Source organism: Orycteropus afer, unplaced genomic scaffold (assembly GCF_000298275.1).
Source record: "Orycteropus afer afer isolate SDZICR_OR568_19922 unplaced genomic scaffold, OryAfe1.0 scaffold00010, whole genome shotgun sequence".
Taxonomy (NCBI): domain Eukaryota; kingdom Metazoa; phylum Chordata; class Mammalia; order Tubulidentata; family Orycteropodidae; genus Orycteropus; species Orycteropus afer.
In genome coordinates, this window is record NW_006921597.1 from 3,884,812 (window position 1) to 3,901,651 (window position 16,840).

Genomic DNA, 16,840 nt, shown 5'->3' on the forward strand with positions numbered 1-16,840 from the left:
CAAACCCACCAGCCACTCCTCGGAAGGAAGGTTGGGCAATCCTACTTCCGTAGTGATACTGCCTTGGAAACCCAAGGAGGGGTCGCTATGAGTCGTGTTTGACTCGACGGCACATAACAACAACAACAACAAGTTACACAAGAGCATCTATTAGTGTTTTCTTGACCCAGCACCAGCCTCATTCATCTGACAATAAACCTTTGTTGAGCACCTACTATGAACTAGGGCCAGTATCTTACTGATAAAACTCACATAGTGATGGCAATACTACTTGAGCTGTAATTTGTAACCCAAGTTTGTCCCCTGGATGCCCCCAGTTCTTTGGTCTTATGGAGACACCACTTTCTTCAATGTTAAATAACAAATGAAACTGGCTCTAGTCCCCATCTCATATAGAGTGGGAAATCCCCATCCCTTATCTCCATATCTCCATGGATTCTCAAAGGGCTAAGTTTTCTTTTAGATGCTTCTTCAGTGTCTGCTGCTTCTGAATTCTCCACCTCTCTTTGTTTTCTTTTTTTCTTTCCTCCATGACTCAAATGTAAAATACATCTTTTCTCTTCAAACAAGTTTATTTCCTTTTATCTCTCACCTTTCATCTCTTGCAGATAATAAGGTTGGTCTGTTATTAGTTATCCAAAGATAAAGTTTTATCCTAGCGTCCACCTGCATTTCTTGAACAGAGTGGCTTCTGATATTTTTTCTTCTCCATTCAAATGTAATCATTTTATGTAGGTGCAAGCTTGTGACCCAATTATGTCTTCTAGTCTGATCATGTCTGAATACTTATCAATATTTTTATAATATATTTTTTATAATATATTACTATATTTTCACCTTTATATTACAGTTAGGGCATTATGTTTTTTTTATATAATAACATACAGAGGGAGGTTATGCTGTCATTGTGGGTCATCCAGTCAATTTCAACTTAGAGCAACCCTACGTTGTTATTTTTGTTATGTGCCGTCCAGTCATCGAGTCGGACTCGACTCATAGCGACCCCTCCTTGGGTTTCCGAGGCAGTATCACTATGGAAGTAGATCGGCCCATCTTCCTTCTGAGGAGTGGCTGGAGGGTTTGAACAACACTATAGGACAGAATAAAACTGCCCCAAAGTGGATTTCCTAGGCTGAAATCTTTCCAGGAGCAGTTCATCAGGTCTTTTCTTCTGTAGAGCGGCTGGTAGGTTTGAACTGCCAACCTTTTGGCTAGCAGCCAAGTGCTTAGGTGCCACCAGGTTCCTTAGGTAGGTTATATTATCTATAAACTTCATTTTAAGATGTTAAAAGGGAAAAAGGAGGCCTGGTGGCACAGTGGTTAAGTGCTTGGCTGCTAACTGAAAGGCAGAAGTTTGAACCCATTAGGTCCTCAGCAGAAGGAAGATAAGGCAGTCTGCTTCCAGCCTTGGAAACCCTATGGGGCAGTTCTACTCTGTCCTACAGTGTTGCTATGAGTCAGAGTCAACTTGATGGCAATGAGGGGTTTTTTTTCCTTTGTTTAAAAGGGACAATAACCATAACATATATTACAAAAAGAGAGTTGTGGATCTAAGAGTGTTGAGAGTCAGTGTTATGGGTGATGTGTGGATGGATTAAGAGACATAGCTTTTCATTGCTTTTGCTGGCAACTCTCTTGTTACAGCAGGGGGATTCGCATCTGAACCCTGTAGTGCACAGAGTGAGGTCTTGTCAGGACTCTCCCTTTGTCTGTGAGCTGTGGAGCATTTATATGCAAGCTGCTTCCCTGTCTCCACGCTAGATGCCAGCAGTGTCCCAGGAGATGGTCTGGATGGCTGTGCTGTGCCCCTGGGAGTTTTGAAAAACAGCACAAGGAAAACTCCAGCTCCAAGCTCACTGCAGTCCTAGAGTAGGAAGGGGCTGCTGATAACATCTTGACCCCCAGTTTCACACCTGCTGTGATTTCAGAACAACAGGGCCAAATTTAATCATACAGCAACTTGTCAGGTGAGATCCAGAGCAAAGCCTTGGAATTCCAGCTCCTGTGCTGCCCTCCTTGCTGACTCACCCACTCACTCACCCACCCACCCACTGAATAGTCTGCTAGGAACTAACCGTAAATATTTACCTTTCATTGAACATGTCATCACTGCCATTCACTCAGAGTCTCAGGAGCACCTGCACAAAAGCCAGGGGCTGGAGCTTGGGCGACTGGGAAACAATGGACCTGAGTTTCATTCTAACAACTGCAACTGGAAAACAGCGCTTTCCAGTTCTGCTGCAGGAGAAGGCTCTGTCTCTGTCTCTGAACCCAGAATAAAGGCCATCTACAGGCTGGGCTTTGTGGATCAGAACAAAGAATGAGCACTTTCTAGAAGGAACAATATGTCTCCTGTAGGATCCCATGGATCTGATAATGATGTGAAGAGATACAGAAAGACACAGACAAAAAGCAGCACTGCCAATAGAACTTGAAGTGATAATGAAAATGTGTATATAGAATATAGTAGCCACTTGCCTAAGGCACTTGACTGCTAATCAGAAGGCTGGTGGTTCAAACCCACCAGCCACTCCTCGGAAGGAAGGTTGGGCAATCTACTTCTGTAGAGATATTGCCTCGGAAACCCAAGGAGGGGTTGCTATGAGTCAGGTCCACTCGAGGGCACATAACAACAACAACAACAACAGCCACATGTAGCTACTGAGCACTTGAAATGTGGCTAGTCAGACAGGAACTGAATTTTAAATTTCAACAAATTTAAATTTCAATAGCTGTATGCAGCTAGGGGCTACAGAATTGATCAGGATTGGGGGTAAAAGTATGAGACAAAAGCATTAATCTAGGGCCTCCAAAGTGTCAAGTCTTTTTTTTCACTTCTTAAAATTTTATTTTTGCTGTTGTTGTTGAGAATATACATAGCAAATATACCAATTCAATAGCTTCTCCATGTACAATTCAGTGACATGGATTATATCTTTGAACTGTGTTATCATTCTCACCCTCCTTTTCTGAGTTGTTCCTCCTCCATTAACATAAACTCATTGCCCCCTAAGTTCCTATCTCATCTTTCCAGTTACTGTCAATTTGATGCCATAGAGATAGTTCTTAAAAGATGTGGTTTCTTTTTAATTATACTTAGTTTAATACTTTAAGAGAAGAAGCAGTTGGAGCATACCTGCTCGAAATACCATTCAACAACAACAACATAAGGTTCCAGAGAGTGCCAGTGGTCATTGGGCAGAGCAGGACCACTTCATTCAATTGTTGCCAGCATCATATCATTTGATCTCTGGAAGAACATTTTAAGCTGAGGAAATGTAATGAACAACATTATAGCTGAGAAAACCGAGACTCAGAAAGGATAATCAGCTTATCCAAGGCCATGCAAGTTTAGAAGGAGCAAACCTTGGTTTTAAACTTAACTGAGATATTAGCATTTTGTGCCTGGTGTTCAAATTCAATGGAATTACATACATTCTAAACAATTTTATATTCATATCTGTCATGACCCAATAGCCAAAAATGATTGGGAAATAAATAAATAAAATTGAGGTTTTATATGACACTAGTACTATAATGTCAGATACCAAATACATTATTGTTCTCACCCTCAACATTTGAAATATTGGTACCTGAATACAGTTTTGAGTCATTAATATCTGAACAATGGGCTCAGCACCTTCCAGGCACCATTCTGCAGAATGTCGATGATGATGATGATGATGATGATGATGATGGTGATGATACAACTTGCCAGCCCTGTGCCATAATAATAAAAAAAGATGCAGCTGTGACTCCTACCTAATCAGGGCAGAACTGCAGTATACAGTATATGGTAGTCAGTTTCCAGGGTAGGAACATCCAACTTACAAACAACTTGTACTCGACTTTTAATGTTATATAAATTTTCCCTCACTTTGAAATGATTGAACCAACTCCTAGTCACAACAAATCTTCATTACAATCACCTTCACTTGCTGTACATGCAGCTTTTAAATTGTTGAAAAGGCTTTGAGCTTTTTTTGCACAAAGAACCAAAAATACCCACTGCCATCAAATTGATTCACTGTTCACAGCGACCATATAGGACAGATTAGAGCTGCTCCCTAGAGTGTTAAAGGCTGTAAATCTTTACAGATACAAATTGCCTCAACTTTCTCCTACGGAGAGGCTGGTGAGTTCAAATGCTCTACCTTTTTTAGCAGCCGGGTGCTATAACCATTGCATCACCAGATCTCTCCTCTAGCCCTAAAGTAAGGCTAAATAAGAACCATATGCACCTGTTCTGACTTTACCTACAAATTCGACTTCCAGACACGTTTAAGAATAGTTCTCCTTGGTAAGCCAGGGTCTGCCTGGAACTGATTTTTTCTTTACAGGCGAGATTGCTTACAGCCTGTTGCTTAAGTTGAAGGAAGGAGGACCATCCTTTCAGAAGGTATTTATTGGGTGCCTTTTTTGTGCTAGATACTGTGGCAAGTATCATCTTAACTCTTGTCACTCCAGTGCCCAATACCTCCTTAGAATTTCAAACTCATTAACTGATATTTGAGTTTGAAATATCAGCATGGATTACACCTGAACATAAAGAAAACCAAATTGCTCACAACTGGACCAATAAGCAACATCACAATAGATGGAGAAAAGAAGTTGTCACGGATTTCATTTTACTTGAATCCCTGATCAATGTCCATGGAAGCAGCAGTCAAGAAATCAGATGTATTGCAGTAGGTAAATCTGGTGCAAAAGACCTCTTTAAAGTGCTAAAGAGCAACTATATCACTTTGAAGGAGCTCTGGTGACGTAGTGCCTAAGTCATTTGACTGCTAACCAGAAGGCTGTAAGTTCAAACCCACCAGCCACTCTCCGGAAAGAAGGTTGGGCAATCTACTTGGTTGCTATTAGTTGGATCCAACTCAGTGGCGCTGGGTTTGGTTTTTATCACTTGAAGACTAAGGTGAGCCTGATCCAAGCCATGGCATTTTCAGTTGCCTCATATAAATGTGAAGGCTGGTTAATGAATAAGGGAAACTGCAGAAGAATTGATACATTTGAATTGCAGTGTTGGCGAAAGATGTTGAAAATACCATGGACTGCTGCCGGAAGAACAAATAAGCTGTCTTGCAGAAAGTGCAGCCAGAATGCTCCAGTTGACATTTAGGATTCTTCAATGTCTGGAACCCACTTCCAGCCTGTGAGGGCTGCCACATCTGTCCTTGCACACACAAGGCTGACTGATTTGGCATTTCTCCTGGTCAAACCCATAGCCCTCATCGCTTTACAGACATCGTGACCAAAGCTGTGCACTCAAACATCCCGCAAAATGGGGGGCAACTCTTTCACCAAGGATATTGTGGTGGTTATGTTTGTATGTCAGCTTGGCTGGGTCTGGTTGAGTGGCTGGGCAGCTGGATGTAGTACTCCCCATGATGAGACTGGTAATCAACTCCATGGTGGAACTACTGTGAGCAGCTGAGTAGCTGCCTTTGGGTGTGTGGTCTGCTTCATATATAAGAAACAGCTTTGAGAATGGTCTTCAGCTTATGGCACACTTGAACCTTGCATGTAGCCGTGTCATTGTTCAGCAGCTTGCCATGCTCTGCCAACCTTGGGACTTATAATGGACTTGAATTAATGGCCTGCTGTGTGATTTGGTAACATTGGGAATGTGCCCTTTTACTGGTCAACCTTAGGCTTGGCAGTCTCAGCAGCCAGCAGCTGTCTGAGTGAAGAAAAGCCTCTAGCTTCAGTAGGCTGGCACCTGGAGGCAGAGCTGAAGCCCAAGGCTGAGGGCTTTTACCCAGCCCCTAGAGCCTGGCACTTTGAACTCAGACTTAAAGCCTCCAAACTGTAAGAGAATAAACTCCTGTTTGTTCAAGCCATCCCATTTGTGGTACATGTTCCTGTCAGAGTGGCACTAGGTAAGCAGAACAGATACACATGTACAAAGCCAATTTGTGGCTTTCTCATATGCCAAATTCTTCTGTGTCAAATCCTCAGGAAAACTAAGTTTAGGATTATTCCTCAACATTTGTTGAAACTATCATAAGCAATGTGAATTGCTGTAAAACTGTGAGTAGCTAATAGAAACAAGGACTTGGTAATTGCTAATTTGGAAAATTTATCATTAACAAATTAATGATTTGATCAAAGTGATTTTTGGCTAATTTGTTTTCAGCCAATTGTTCTATTTTTTTTTCCAAGCTGATTTTGCTTTCCTGTTCTTAACACTCACCAAAGCTTTCTCTTCTCTTGAAATTTCCCTCCTCCTCCGCCATCTAATCACTGACACCCTTCCCCCTCACCCCTACCTTATGCCACCATCATAAATGGATTATATTAAGGAAAGACTATCTGAAGACAGTCTTTCTTTACTCTGGCATATTCAGGAGGTGAAGCTGGGGCTCAGTCTTCCACAACTCAGAAGGCCCTCAGCACCCAAGGAGGAAGAATTCCATGGCCAGGCTAGCAGCCTGGGACAATGACATTTATGGGCTGATGTGCAGTCTGGACCTATCTGAAGATCTGATTTCAGTTCTGATGATTTGGGCCTGTACCACACTGGTTGCCAAATATTTTGAATATCATCCCTAGCAGCTACTATGTTGATAGTATATCCTGTTTTTAAGGATACAATCCCTACTAATGTTGGTAAAGGAATATTGTTTGCAAAAGCTTTCTGTAATCAAATTGCCATTAAATATTAATGTAAATACAAAACATTGCCCATTAAATATAATCAAATATATATATTCCCACTTGAGGGTGAGTTCCTGAGGGCAAGTCTTATGCCTGTATTTTATTTTGTTTTTGCATCTCAGGTGATTGACCCAGTGACTGGCATATAGGAGTCTATTGTTTAGAAGTGAAGTAGGGCAGGCCTAGATTCCAGCCATCTGAGTATGTGACATTGAGCGCATCCCTTAACCTCCCTGAATCTCAGAGATGTCTATCATCTGGGGATAATGACAACAATTATCAGGATGCTGAGGGATGGCATGCAAGTGTTTGAATAGAGCTTGGTACACGATTACTCAGTAAATGCTACCTTTGTTGAAAGAATGAATGAACACACCCCAAACCAAATTCGCTGTCATAGAGTCGATTCTGACTCATAGAGACAAAGGAAAGAGTAGAACTGCTTCATAGGGTTCCAAGGCTGTGATCATTGTAGAAGTAAACTACCACATCTTTCTCTCTTGGCCTTTTAGATAGCAGCCAAGCTCTTAATCACTATACCTCCAGGGCTCCTTCTAATGAATACAACAAACCTGCAAAGTTAACATTGCTATCCCCAGATAACTCATACATCACTTGGGCCTCCATGCATGAGAGATTTAAGTAAAACTTGATCCACACCTCAATCTCAGGACTGGAGAAGCTTGACCCCTCCAAAGAATTTCCTTGCCTCTTGACCTTATATTATTGTTTTGTTTTTTTCTTTGCCCTTTTGATTCTACCCCACATCATATTCATACTTCCACAGGAAATTCAACCATATTCGGCATTTTTAGGAGTTGGTAACTTTACTAAAAATTTTGCATCAGGTCAATAGCACCTTCCGTCACCTTCCTCATGCTCCCTGGACTTTTCAAACTTCACACTCTTTCCATTTAACCTTCCTCCCAAGGCCATGTCCTCCGGGAAGTGCAGTATAATTCCTTTCTCTTTCTTCATCTTTTCTCATGGAGACAGGTCCTGCAAGGCCAATCTGCTGTTCCTCATTCTCCTTCCCTGCTATCATACCAGCGCTGACCCAGAATTCTGGTGAAAAATGTCTTTGATCTCAGTACATCTCATTTTGAGAAAGATTTTAAGCTTGTTCCAGATTTTGCTAACAAATTCTGTCTAGAGTTTAGTGATAGAAAGCTTTATTTGTTTACTTGTGGAATCCAGACTTCTCTCTACTCCTCCTCAGAAACTGACCTGTGGCTTAGATATAAAGAGAGTACCTCACTGCTCCCCAAAGTCCTAGTTCTCTGCACTGGCCTCATCCACCCCACTCAGACAATGGTCCTGGGAAGGTCCTAGATAGTCAGGGAACTGGATCTAACATGACAGCATTAAAGGTCACCTGGAGGGTAGGCAGAATTCTCAGCTGGTCTATCACTGCTCTTCCTATATCTAACCAGGGGGCAATACGATTAGGTGGGGTGGATATTCTCTCTCCTCATCCTCCTAAGGTCTCTAGGTCAGGTAAGAGGAAGGGAATAGTGTATTTGTCAAACGTTTTTGATATCTAGGCTAAGACAGCTCCTATTTGGCTTCTCCCTTATTTTCAACTGTAATTTCTAGAGGTTCATGGATGCAGTTTGTCATAGGAAGCCCATCTTATTTGTTTAATCTACTCACCTGTACAGGGCCTGCTAGCTAGTGAGTCTGAGTGTCAGGTGGTCACAGCTTAGTGGTATGGTCTCCACATGCAGCCTGTGTATCTTCTTGACTGGAGCCAGGCAACCTACCTACACCCTTCCCCAAGACCTTGCCCATTGGGCCTCCAATCTTAGGAGGCTGAACCACACGTGCAACTGCCCTCCAGTCTGGACTGCACCTCCAGTCCCCAGTTGGCTGATCAGTATACTTTTTCTTCCTTTTCTCAGCCTCTGTTGAAGACTAAACCACTTCAGGAAAACCATGCCCCACAACAGTTTACTCAAATAAGTCTGATTTTCCAAAATGACCTCTTGCACCATGTCTCATGGCTTGTTCTCTCCATTTGTCCATGGAAATCTTTTTTTCTTTATAATATTACTTCTAGTCTAGGTTTCTTCCTTTTTGAGACTGGATCTGGCCACTGAGTCTGCTCTCACTTTTTGTTCCCCAAAGTAGTGGCCCCAGGTCATGGTGAAGCTGTGGATGGTTTCCTAAGACCATTCCCATCCTCGTTGATTTGCTGATGCATGCTCTGAATTGGCAAAGATCAGTTAATTGCCCAGGTCTTTCACAGTTACAATTCCTAACTTGAGTTTCTCCCTCTTTGTCATTAGGCACACATTGGTGGAAACATTTAAGAAGCAGTAGCTCAGAAGGAAGGGCCTCACTTGGCTTACTCAGGCTTAGAAAAGCCCAAATAAGGTGCTCACAAATGGTCCACCTTACTAGGAGACTTCATGGAGATCTGCGGCCCAAACCTCAATTAATAACACATTATTTGCTTGGCTAAGATCAATGTTTCTATAAATTCATCAGAGACTTCGACCTTGTGGGGAGGCTGCAACCATGTCAGTTGCAACAGAATCATCTCTCTACCATTATTACTAACCATGTAACTCTTGGCAAGTTACCCAGGTTCTCTGAGCCTTGATTTATTTATCTGTAATAATAGGAGAATAATAGTTTGTATTTTATAAGGATTTTTCTGAGGATTAAATAAGATCATATGTGTGAATAACCCAATGCAGTGCCCAGTACATAGGTTTTCAGTGTTGACTTCTTGCTCTTCTTAGGTAGACTTCACACTGCATTGGCTCCTTAGCAGGGCAATGCCTTATGTTCCCATTCTTTTGTACATGTTTTCTTCACTCTTTTTGTCAAAATTGATTTGATCCTGTTGCCATCCCTTCACAGCTCTCTCCCTAGAAATGATTAAATAATCCAAGCTAAGGTGAGGTGAAATTCAGTGAACTTTGCAATCATGTGGTATTTTTATCGGACACTGTCGGCTACACACACCAACTCTATGTTTCCTTCTCCCTCAACTTCTTCCTTGCTACTAAAATCTTGACTTTTTTTTTTCAGTTGCCCACCATCTTCCATATGCTTAGAAAAAATTGGTCCCATGATCTATTCAGGGGTAAAGTTAATTAGTCTTATTAGGCTAATCACGGGAAGTCCATTTTCTGTTTCAGTTCTTGTTTCTGGTCAATGAAGGTGAGGGACTGTTTGCTGGAAGAGTTTCTGGGAAAGAATTCCTTGTTCTTATAAAGTGCTGTCAGGGTGCAACAACTCTTTTTCTTTCATCACTAGGTCTTGAAATAATAGTATAATTAGGACTGTGAGGAGGGCTAACCTAGATTATGAGCTGGCATGCTGAACTGGAAGAGGAAAGAGGGAGAGAGAACCTGAGCCCTTGATGATGTCATTGAGCTGATGTGTTAACCAGTCCTGGAGAAGCTCAATCTTGGGAATTCTTTTCATGAAAGATAATAAACTGTCCTTTATTTTAAATCCTTTTTGAGTCAGGTTTTCTGTTACATTAGCTGAAGGCATCTGATTGATACAGTAAAATACTGGAAGTGGATGTGAAAGATGGAGAGAGGGTAGGACAGAGTGATGGGTAGGTCCCCAGGGAGCAGAGAAGTACATAAAAATAATTTGAGAAAGGTTTAAGTACAAGCATGGAAAATCACAGTGGGAGCAGAAAAAGAGGCTGTTGGTTGTAATTAAACCACACAAAGAGCTTTTAGATCTATCTACCTGGAGCTCTGGTAGCATAATGCCTAAGGCACTTGACTGCTAATCAGAAGGCTGGCGGTTCAAACCCACTGGCCACACCTCGGAAGGAAGATGGGGCAATCTACTTCCGTAGTGATACTGCCCTGGTAACCCAAGAAGGGGTAGCTATGAGTTGTGGCCAACTCGATGCCACATAACAACAACAACACCTGGTAGCACAACAGTTAAATATTCAGCTGCTAACGGAAATGTTGGCAGTTTAAATCCACACAGTGGTTCTATGGGAGAAAGACCTGGTGATCTGCTTCCATAAAGATTACAGCCAAGAAAACACTATAAGGCAGTTCTACTCCATCCCATGGAGTTGCTGTGATTTGGAATCAACTAAATGAGAGCTCTGGTAGTGTAATGCTTAAGGCACTGGACTGATAACCAGAGGGCTGGCAGTTCAAACCCACCAGCAACTCCTGGGAAGGAAGATGGGGCAATCTACTTCCATAGTGATACTGCCTCGGTAACCCAAGGAGGGGTTGCTATAAGTCAGGTCCGACTCAATGGCATGTAGCAACAACAACAAATGGCACCCAACAACAATATTCTTTTCCAAAGTGAGATGGCTTAGCGTGCTTCTCTGGCAAGTTGAACATGATAGCATGGGTCTTTAAGCTCTTAAACTGTGGTCAGTAGTGGTGCCGTTGGAGCAGGGTGTGGGGGGCAAATTTGTCCAAAGGGGTTTTCCCAGCCTACCCGCTATGTGGTCTTGAGACCCTGCTCTAGCCCTAGACTTTGGTCTTCTCTTCCTAGTTCAGCTTTTTCCTTGTGAAGAGTAAAACAGAAGAGTAAAAGAATGGTGACTTCAGAGCCTAGTCCTGGTTCCAACAATGGGTCTTATTGCCAGAGGACAAGAGGATCAAGGAACACTGTCATTTTTCTTCCTCACCAGCCTGACCTATCCTCATCCTTCCTCTGCAACTTCTGACTCTGCCCACCACCATCATTCTAACTTTTGACAGATCTCAGGGAGCAGTGGCTGTGGTCTTGAAAGTTTAACAGGAAAGAGCAGACAGCAGATGATCACAGCATGAGAGTTCATAAGAAGCCGAAAGCAGAGCAAATTGGAACTTGGGTGAGTTTCCTGATCCTCCATTGCTACAGCAACTGAAATTAAGAGATGCCTAGCAGGATAGCTATTTGAGGAAAGAGCCACCATGGTTTCAAAAGCTGGTTCTACCAAAGAACCAAGGATCATGGACAGGGCAACATGTGGGTTAGAATTTGGGCTCTGGAGTCAGTCTAGCTGTATTTGAATTTTGTCTCCACTCTTACTGGCTGTATTATCTTGGAGAAATTATGAAACTTCTCTATTTCCTCAGTAGAATGAAGTTAATAATAGTAATTACCCTAAAGGGTTGTTATGAGCATTAAATAAATGAAAAATGTGTGTAAAGTGATGACAAGAGTGTCTGGCATTCAGTCAGAACTGAATCAATGTTAGCTATTGTTCTAGAAACCTGAAAACCTACAGAAATGGAAAGAGGTGATTATCCTGGAGCAGAAACACAAACAGGTCACTGAGAATTTAACCCTATAAACACTGAAAAGATTCCTTAATGTTTTCTCAAGATATTTGTTCAAAAGAGATGTCTATAATCCTTGTCTCTACTTTCTCCCCTTCTATTCTTTAGAACCAATTTAGATCATGCTTTTGGTCCTTATCATGCAGGTCAATGTCACCTCTAAATCCCTGTAAGCTTCGCCATCTCAGCAGATGAAAATTCTATGTGTCCAGTTGCTTAGGTCACTTTCATCATACCTACCTCATCATCTAGTCAAAACAAAAGGAATTGACTACTGATCTTCCCAAACAAGCATAGGGCTGTTTTGTGACTGTTCATCATAACCATGTTTCACCTGGTGTTATGAGTTGGATTGTGTTCCCTCAAAATATTTGTTGGATCCTATTTGAGAATAGAGTTTTTGTTATGCTAATGAGTCCATATTGGTGCAAGGTGTGTTTTAAACCTAATGACTTTTGAGATATTAAAAAAGCAGATTAGATACAAAAAAAGCAAGCACAAATGGGAGAAAGACAGATGCCACATGAAATAGTCAAAAACCCAAGGAGCACTAGGGTTACAGAAGCTGAGACAAGGATCTTCTACCAGAGCAGATAGATCCTTCCTTAAGAGCTAGTGCCTTGAATTCAGACATCTAACCTCCTAAACTATGAGAAAATAAATTTCTGTTTGTTAAAGCCACCTATTTGTGGTATTTCTGTTACAGTAGTTGTTATGTGCTGTTGAGTCGGACCTGACTCATAGTGACCCCTCCTTGGGTTTCCAAGATAGTATCACTAGGGAAGTAGATTGCCCAACCTTCCTTCCGAGGAGTGGCTGGTGGGTTTGAACTGCAGCCTTCTGGTTAGCAGTCAAGTGCCTTAGGCACTAGGCTACCAGAGCTCCTTCTGTTACAGTTGTTGTTGTTGTTGTTGTTATTTGCCATCGAGTCGGCCCCGACTCATAGCGACCCCTCCTTGGGTTTCCAAGACGCTTGGCTACAGTGCCAGAGGAGAAAATAATTAAGATAGGAAGAGCTAGTTAAACAATTGAACAGTGAGATCCACATCATAAGGGATCCTGTTCAATCTCTTCTCCTCCTCATCCCTTTCTCTGGCCCATGTCTATCCTGTACCATCTTTCCTTTTACATGGATTGTAAATTCATCTCAGAATTCCTGCAACACCAATACTACTGCCTGGAACATGACAGTGTCTATTGAATAACAGAGTGCTTTCTTGAAAGGTCCATTCTTACCTAAAGAATCCAAGCCTGAAATTTTATTTGGTTGAGGTGACAGAGGAGTTAGGGTAACATGACTGAACTACATCAATCTTCTTTCCAAAAGGCATAAATGTGAACAGGAAAAGAGACTTTGAGAAGACAGACATATGGCGTTTCTTTCTGACTCAATCTGGTTCCACATTTGGGAAAATCACCCCCAAAGTACTCTGCCTTCATTTTTGCTTATCATGAAAAATGAGACTGAGCCTAAGATGGGTCAGGACCTCACATACCAAGTAAATAAAGAGTTAGGGCTACAATGCAAAGCCCAAGCTACAATGCTTAGCATTTTGTGTGGGAAGTGAGAGATTTAGTACTGCTCTTCTGTCTTTTTCTTAGTTATGCATGTCACTAACTCAAATGAAAATACCTGCTAATTGTCTTCTTCTCAATGTGGAGCTATGAGATAATCCTATTGGTTGCTTGCTGGAACTCTGCAGAGAGAAACATTTAGTTTTATAAACTAATATGATGTCTACTATTTCACAAGAAAGGGAATTTAAAGACTACCAAACCAAGATGGGCCCCAAAGCAGCACAGAGCCCTGATGAATGAATAGAACCACATTATAAGGTTCTCCAGAGAATGGGGCAAAAGGAACCGACTGTCTTCCTGAAATATACCAGCAAGAATGCAAGCTCTAATTAGCAAAGCCCAAGGTTGATTTTTCTTGCTGTCTTTTTCTCTGAAAGACAAATAATAAGAAATGAATGAGGTTGAAAGCAAATGAGAACCATATTGGGAAAATGAAACAGAGTCAAACTTTGGCTGAGCTGGTTGCAAAGAGCTAAAGTTCTTTAATCATTTCATTGGAGATATAGCCAAAAAATGCAATTTGAAACACACACACACATACACACACACATTTCCACACTCACACCCTCCTCCTTTTTCACTGTAGATGAATCAAGATGGTGGAGACAGGATATGATGAGAACCATTCCTGCTTTCTACCTACTTTATAAAAGGCTTTGGCAATCGGTAATCTTTGCTGCCTTAGTTTGGGCGAGCCATCTATCAATTCTTATTCTTTAAATGTTCAGAGTTGCATTGGCTGCAAGAAGCTAATAAGCAGCTGGACTTGGTAATGGATTGGAAATATGCTAAGTTGGCAACCTATTTAAGATTCATATTTGTCTAGCAGAGGAATTTTCCAGAAGAAGATTAATCAATTTGGGTCTGAAAGGACATTACTCCAATGGTAGATGTGGTGTGGGAAATGAAAACTTTATTAGAATTAAGATCATCTCTTATTAACTAACATATTGATAAATCATATATTTTCCTGTGTGAGGGTCAGCCAGGTAAACTTTATATATAGGCAGAACTGATGGTTGAATATGGTGGTGTGATTTCAGTATACACCCATCCATTCTACTTCATAGTAACTCAAACTTAAGTCTCAAAAAATTGCTATTGTCTTTGTTAACATAGAGAAAGAAGACATATCTCTCTGGCTTTATGGAACCTGGATGGCTGAGAAGCAGATTTTTCTAATGAAGGCTAGTTTACATTGACCTTAAAGAAATCTTTTTATTTTTTTTAACTTTTTACTGTGATTTGGTTGAAAGTTTATAGAGCGACCATTCAACAGTTCATACACATTTTGTTTCATGACATTGATAATCCCTACAATGTAACCATACTCATCCCACTTCCTCCCATTTCCATTGGTTCTTCCCACTTCCATAATGTTTCCCATTTCCATTATCTTCTTTCTTATCCCTTCCTGCCCCTTGTACTTTGTCTCTGGGAAAAGGTTGCCCTTCTGATTTTATATAGTTGGTTGTTCTAACGAGTGCAGACTTCCGTGGTGTTATTGTTTACCTTACAGGCCTGTCTGTTTGGGTAGGAGCTCTGGTAGCATAGTGCCTAAGGCATTTGACTGCTAACTAGCAGTCTGGCGGTTCAAACCCAGCGGGTGCTCCTCGGAAGGAAGGTTGGGCAAGCTACTTCTGTAGTGATACCTCCTCAGAAACCCAAGGAGGGGTCGCTATGAGTAAGGTTCGACTCAATGGCAGTGAGTTTTTTTTTTTTTTTTTTTTTTTTTTGTTGTTTGGGTGAGAGTTGAGCTGTAGGGGTGAGTTCAGTTCCAGGCTTGAAGGGTGACTAATGGCCATTGTCTCGGGAGTTCCACCAATCTTCATCAGACCAGTAAGTCTTGATGACTTTTGTTCCACATTTTTCTCCCATTCTATCTTGGACATTATATTGTGATCCCTTTCAGAGTGATCAGTAGTGCTAGCCAGGTACCATCTAGTTCTTCTGGTCTAAGAGTCATAAAGGCTGAGATTTGCATGGTCCATTAGTCTTTAGGACAAATTGTTTCCATGTATCTTAGATTTTCTTCACAATTCTTTCCTTTGAACAAGAAGAGACCAATAGCTGCACCTTCTATGGCCACTATTCATAAGCTTTTAAGATCCCAGTTGCTACTCACCAAAGTAGGATGTAAAACATTGCTTTTGTGGGACTATATTATGCCAGTGAACCTTGATGTCCCCTGAGACTATGGTCCTGAGCCCTCCCCAGCAATTCATTCCCTCAAGGTGTTTGGTTATGTCTAAGAAATTTTCATAACTTTGTCCCCTGTATGCTATCTATATTCATGGATGAATATATAGTATTCACAGTATATATAAATACATATGCAGAAATATTCTGTCAAATCTCTATATATTCATATATATACACAAATACTTTCATTCACTCTCCCACCCATGTTCAGCTTCATTGTCTATCTGTATATCCACTCATACATAGATTGTTGTTATTAACACTATTGCAAGGTTGTGTAATAGTATTTACCTTGTTGCTTTCAACTCTTGTGTCCCTCCCAGTGTCTTTCTTTGCCTTCATTTTGAACTGATCTCCCCCTTATTGTGTATTGTCTTTCTCTTCACCCAAGTTAATGTGTCTACCCTCTAGTTAGTGATTTACCGTCCTTTCTCCTCTACCTCTTGTGAAAACCTTTTCTTGACTTTTTATAATGGTAGTCTCACCCAGTATTTGTCCTTTTGTGGTTGACTAATTTCACTAGCATAATGTACTCCAGGTTCATCCATATTATCAGATGTTTCACAGATTCTTTGTTATTCTTTAATGTTGTACAGTATTCTATTGTATGTATATATCAAGTTTGTTTATCCAATCATCTGTTGATTGGCTCTTAGGTTGTTTCCATCTTTTTGCTATCATAAATAGTGCTGTGATGAACATGTTTGTGCATATACGTATTCATGTCATGGCTCTTATTTCTCTAGGATATATACTTTGTAGTAGGCTTGCTGGATCATATGCTATTCTATTTCCAACTTCTTAAGAAAGCACAGTACTGTTTTCCACAGTGATTGTACCATTTTACAGTCCCAACAATAGTGTATGAGGGTTCCAGTCTTTCCACACCCTTGCCAGCATTTTTTTTTTTTTAATTTTGCTATCATTACTATGGTGAGATAGTATCTCATTATCATTTTGATTTGCATGTCTCTAATGGCTAATGGTCGCTATGAGCCTGACTGGATGGCACATAAAAACAATGGCTAATGATTGCAAGGATTTCTTCATGTGTTTCTTGGCCACTTGAACGCCTTTTTTGGTAAAGCATTTGTTCACATCTTCTGCCCATTTTTAAACAGGACTAT